This window comes from Sinocyclocheilus rhinocerous, unplaced genomic scaffold, assembly GCF_001515625.1.
Source record: "Sinocyclocheilus rhinocerous isolate Xijiao unplaced genomic scaffold, SAMN03320098_v1.1 scaffold518, whole genome shotgun sequence".
Taxonomy (NCBI): domain Eukaryota; kingdom Metazoa; phylum Chordata; class Actinopteri; order Cypriniformes; family Cyprinidae; genus Sinocyclocheilus; species Sinocyclocheilus rhinocerous.
Window position 1 is genome coordinate 224,536 of NW_015664196.1, and position 5,795 is coordinate 230,330.

General features: G+C 36.1%; 1 long non-coding RNA gene across 1 annotated transcript in view; it reads right to left on the reverse strand.

Annotated features, from left to right (window-relative positions):
• Nucleotides 1-941: 941 nt before the first annotated feature.
• The window catches only part of LOC107729907 (uncharacterized), a 15,945-nt gene continuing 11,091 nt past the window's right edge, over nt 942-5,795 (reverse strand). Inside the window, exons 2-3 of the long non-coding RNA XR_001638632.1 lie at nt 4,297-4,301; nt 942-1,017 (exon numbers count right to left, since the gene is read on the reverse strand). This is a non-coding gene — a long non-coding RNA (uncharacterized LOC107729907). The remainder of the gene's footprint in view (nt 1,018-4,296; nt 4,302-5,795) is intronic.

Below are 5,795 nucleotides of genomic sequence, written 5' to 3' on the forward strand. Positions count from 1 at the left end.
GGAAAGAATGAAAGAAAGAAAGTCATACAGGTTTGGCTTTCTGTATTCCCGCTAGATTTCAAACTGACCCAGCATTCTCCATCCGTCAAATATTCCATCAGAGCTTTCTATAGTGTGTAAGTGCCCCAAGAATGTCAAAAGTAACTATGAAGCACTCGTTTCCACCTGTCTGAGTAAGAAAGAAGAAAGTGTCACACGAAATAACTTTTTTTTGAGAATCTTTTAAAGTCTTAAATAATTTTTGGCACTGGCAAATTCCTCTCTCATACTGTACAGGCCCGGCGCCAGGACACGGGGGGTAATGTTTTCAAGTGAACGCTCGAAATACATTATTTAGGTAACACTTTATAATAATTAACTAACATGTTAATACACTTTAATACATTAACTAAAATTAACTAATCGAACCTTATTGTAAAGTGTTACAATTGTTTGTTAATAAAGCATATATATGTTCACAAAAACACTGATAAATTAAACAGAAAAGCAAGCAGGTGTGCATGATTTGGCGTGGCAGCCAATACAAATAATAGCCTAACCGTTTCCTTACCTAAATCCCACGTTTGGACCAGGCTCGTTTGCAGAATCACATCTGTGCTTCTGAAATTATTATCTTTTTCTGTACACGTTTTATTTAAATTCTGAATATATTATCGTAAACAGCATGCAGAGAGTGCTCCCTTTAAATTTATTAAAAACTGTCACGCATTCATCACGATCTCACAAAGTTCCAAAATAACAAAAAAACAATGAACGTGACTACACGAATAAACTTTTTTAAATGTCTTTGTTAGAAAGAAGTTACGAGCATGATAGAAATCAGCACTGGACAAAAAACACCTCTGATTGGCCATTGTGTTTTAGAAATCAACAAACATGTCTGTGATTGGCTACACTGCTCACCTCTGCGAAAATGCATTGTAAACTCATTTGATGGTTTCCAAAGCAGAAGGGCAGATACACTGGATTGTTTGCCAAATCTATTTCGTTATGCTATTATTAGGAAAAAAACAGATCCTAGACCAGGGGTTATGGGCAGCTTTTCCATCTAAAAGCAATCAGAAGCAACAGCAGGCAGTTGTATGAGTAAGACTATTGTGCACGCTAAACTCAAGTCCAACTGTCCCCCTCGGTACAAAGGGGGGGCACAGGGATGTCCGGGGGGGGGGGGCAAGCCCCTCTGGCGCCGGGCCTGTAGCTTTATCACCAGGGACATCTGATGTACAGTAAACCAGGTTAATCTTACAAAAATGTTTATTTTTCCCCCAAAGCTAAGCCCACAATTCCAAAGATAAGCATCATGGGAACAATTTAAACCACTGAGTTATATTGAAATTAGTTTAGTTCTAATTAAACTCTAAACATTGGTTTCTCATCAAAAAAAAAAAAAGAACGTGCTATACTTGTCTCTCAGGAATGAATCCCTTAATATGCATTACGGATGCATCAATATAACATTTCTGACTGATACCTATAGGCCAGTAATTATTTGAATTTAATGAATGATAACTTACAAATGGGCGATATTATTATTCTATACAATTTTGTATAAATAAAAATCAAGAATTTTAAAGGGACATCGGATGCAAAATTCACTTTTACATGGTGTTTGAACTTAAATGTGTCTTGGCAGTGTGTGTACACAACCATCCTATAATGATAAAAATCCACCCAGTGCTTTTTTTTAAATCCCCACAAATCATAAGCACTTTCTCAGAACAAGCCAGAACAAGAACAAGACAGAATCTGGGCAAAGTGACGACTGTTGACGGACACTGCCGTTTTAGCTTAGACCCGCCCTGAGTGAGCTGTAAACAGTCCGCCATTGTTTCGACACCACAGCAGGTGTAGGCAAGAATGGCTCCTAAGCGATTGAGGTGTTTTGTTGTTGGATGTAAGAATGAACAAAGCAGTCTCATTTACTCCCGACATCTGAGACGCTGAAGACGCAGTGGATTACTTTTGTTTTTGAAGGGAATGCACCCCCCGATCTACCTAAATGTGTTTAAATCATTTTACAGACTGCTTTCTGAATGAGGGACAATTCAAGGCAGGTTTTGCTAAAAAGTTAAAACTCAAGAATGGATCAATACCCACTGTTCGTGATTCAGCTGCACCTCCAGAAGAAGTAAGTCCCACACTTTATATTTCTTATGATTATTTGCAAATCGCCTTTCCTCTTCCATGGAGGAGAGGGGCGGGGTTCTCATTTAAAGAGACATGCACCGAAACGGATCGCTGTGAACATAGCTGTTTTTGACAAGGTAAAAAGAGTGTTGTTTTACACGACCACTGAGGAATTTTAAACAAAGTATGTTGCAGACAGTTCATGAAGACCCTAAAGAATCATACCAACTTGTGGAAAATGGGCATCCGATGTCCCCTTTAAATGCTAAAAGTAAATGATGGCATCACATTATAAACCACAAGATGAAAAATTGATATTTATTTGGAGATTTTTACTAAAGATTACCAGTTGTAACAAATTAGTGTTAATAAAGATTATTTTTTAGTGAGAACTAGAAGACAGCAGAGATAAACTAAACATTAAAAGCATAAAAAATTAGCATGACCAATAATATATTATACACTTACAGTACCATTCAAAAGTTTGGGGTAAGATTTTCTTCTTCTTCTATAAGAAACTAATACTTTTATTCAGCAATGATGAATGAAACTGACCAAAAGTGACAGTAAAACCATTTATAACATTACAAAATATTTCTATTTCACATAAATGCTGCTCTTTTTAACTTTCTATTCATCAAAGACTAATGAAAAAAAAAAAGTTACACAGTTTCCACAAAAAATATTAAGCAGATATATTAAGCAAATACAAATATTAAGAAAAATATAAAGCAGCACAACAGTTTTCCAGTAGGGGCAGCGGGAAGGGGAACTTGGGTACGGACTGAGCACTTGAACCAAGTGTGTAAACAACCTGCATGCCTTCCCTGACAGTTTGCATGCATTATACACCTTGTCTTTGATAATACTGCAATCTAAGAGTGAGTATTGCACTGTGTCGAGAATTCAATTCTCCAAGTAGACAATATGCCTATAGGGAGGATCAGATACTGAAGATTGCTTGCATCATTTCATTTCATTCTCTTGTCATTTGTTGCCTAGGAGTCGTGGTTGATTTGGCTCGTCTATGCATGCATGCTGTGGGAATATCATACTCGCTAGCTGGCTTGTTAAAGTGAATCTGTAGTTTGTAAAACTTCTTTGGTTTTCTTTCAGTTCTGTTCCCAAATGGTATTATGTGTCATATGCCTTATGTTCACTACCTTGCATCACAGCACGTTAATTTTGGTATTAATGTCTAAATATAGTAGACTTTAAAATATTTAAATATGCTTCAGTGAGCCGTTTCAACTTTAAGATGGTCGAACATTATCAAGTTCTTTGAAATATATTTACGTTTGCACAGTATTCAAGTTATGTAATTGTTTGGTCAATATGAAGCAATAACTGCAAATGTCTTTCAACGAGGCAGGAAACTTATTCCAATGCCTCTGCCTTTCACATATTACTCTAATTTGACCAAATTTTAGCTTTGGTGAGGAGAACAACATGAAAACAGTTTCTCAAAAAATTTTTGATAAGGGCCTGTCTGACATGTTGCAAAATTCTGTGTAACTCGATTAGACTCTTCAGTAGCAAGCATGCTGAATGTTGAAGCAAAACAAATCTTGATTGAGGGCCTGTGGTGCACATCAAGCCATGCATTCTTGTTGTGAGATTTGAATAATGGCTGTGATTGTGAAAGTGACTGTAATACAACAGAATGCAATATAAGCTCTGCAGCATCTTGGCTGGAGGCATGAATTCAAACCAGCTTGATGTTCTGATAATATCACACAGATGAGTCACTCTGATTCATGTTTCATTTTACACATGAATCCACATAGGCAAACAATGAGATCCAGGATTTGTCAAGGTTTGGCCGGTTAGAATGGGCCAAGTAGCTGCCATTCAAATAAGCTAATGTCTAATAGAAGCCCATAACATTTGTCCCTGATTTATGAAGGCATGACCACCAAAACATGCTGGTCTACAAAATGTCAGATTGTTAAACACAGAATTGAAGGTCACAGTATGGAAAAAATAACAAATAAAAATACTGTGCAAGTCAATGGCTACTGTCAACTGTTTGGTTACCAACATTCTTTAAAATATCTTCTTTTGTGTTCAACAGAAGAAGAAACTCATACAGGTTTGGAACCAGTGGAGGGTGAGTAAATGAAGAATTTCGAAGAATTTTTGGGTGAACTATCCCTATAACTACAAGACCATAACTGCTTCATGGAGATGATGGAAAAAAAACTACCTAACAGAAACAAGACATTCTTTAAAAACTTTTCCCCCTTCATAGTACCTCAACATGTTCTCAAGTAGTAAATTAACTGAAAGCTGCCACTCCTTAATTTCTGTCTACATTTTAGGCTGGGTAATATTCTTCTACTCAAAGTAAAATAACTAAAACAGTTATTTTAAAATGTAATAATATTTCTCAATGCTACTGTATTTTTAATCAAATAAATGCAGTAATGCAATAACCTCCTTAAAGTGTTCCTCAGATTGCCATACTGACAGAACACGTTAGAGAACCTTTTCATAAAGAACAATTCTACAAAATGGAACGAAAGTATTAAAATGTCAACAATTTCTCCAGTAACTCCATTATAAGAGAGAGACTTTGAGGTACTTGAAATATAAACTGCAGTTACTTTATATTTGAGACAACTTCAAAAGCATGCTTCGATGTTCTCCAGAGGATTCTTTCATGGTGCTTCAAGAATCCATTTTTACAGTATGCGGTTTTGTCTCACTGTTCTCCTTTAAGTCTCAGAAGGTAAATCCCTAAATGTCATCATCTTTAAATGCTTATGCATACTTTAAAACTACTATGAACCACAAATGCAAAGTTTCTCACTAATCAGCTTGAAAGAAACAAAATTGCAATCTTCACCATGTTTAAACACAAAGAAAATACAGAAGAATGAAGGAAGAGCTTGAAAATCTACAGAGGCTGATGAAGCTGCTTTACAGAGGGACAACAAGCAGTGTGGAGTGGTGGAAAGATGGAGGGATGAGGACTGCTTTTGGAGAGCTAGCATGGGATTCCCATGGAGTCCTGATTCAGCTCGGATGAGAGCGGAAGCTGATTAGCCCTCTGCTTTTGTGGAGGATGAGACTGACTGGTAAATTCCATTTCTGTCCAAGAGGAGGGAGGCAAACAGCTGGAGCCGTGTTCCTAACACACATGCAGGTATTGACGGAAACATTTCCCTTTCCTTCCTCTCTGTATATATAGACATATAGAAAATACTGTATAATTGAATGTGTAATCATGTATAATAGAAATAAAACATGACTGTTTTGTGTGTATGGTGTTTGTATAAGAGTGTATGTGACTTGAATTCATTAAGAAAAGTTACTGTTAATGACTTACTTTGTATTTCTATCTTTTTCCTCAATTAAGTCTTCAATGCTTGCAAATGTAATCTCTTCACAATAACCTCCCCCGCACTTTCACAAAAACATACAATCGCATAAATACACATCCAGAGATTTGCATAGCACATTCTTTATTGCGCTTTCAAGTCATTCAAGCGTTATTACAAATAGAATAGACAATGAATGTTATTGTTGTTGATTGGTGTTTCTTTAACTACGAGATGTGGACTTCAAGAAAAAAGAAAAAATGTTATAGTCCTTAATAGTTCATTTAATTCGGATACTAACACAGTCAAACAGTATATATATATATATATATATATATATATATA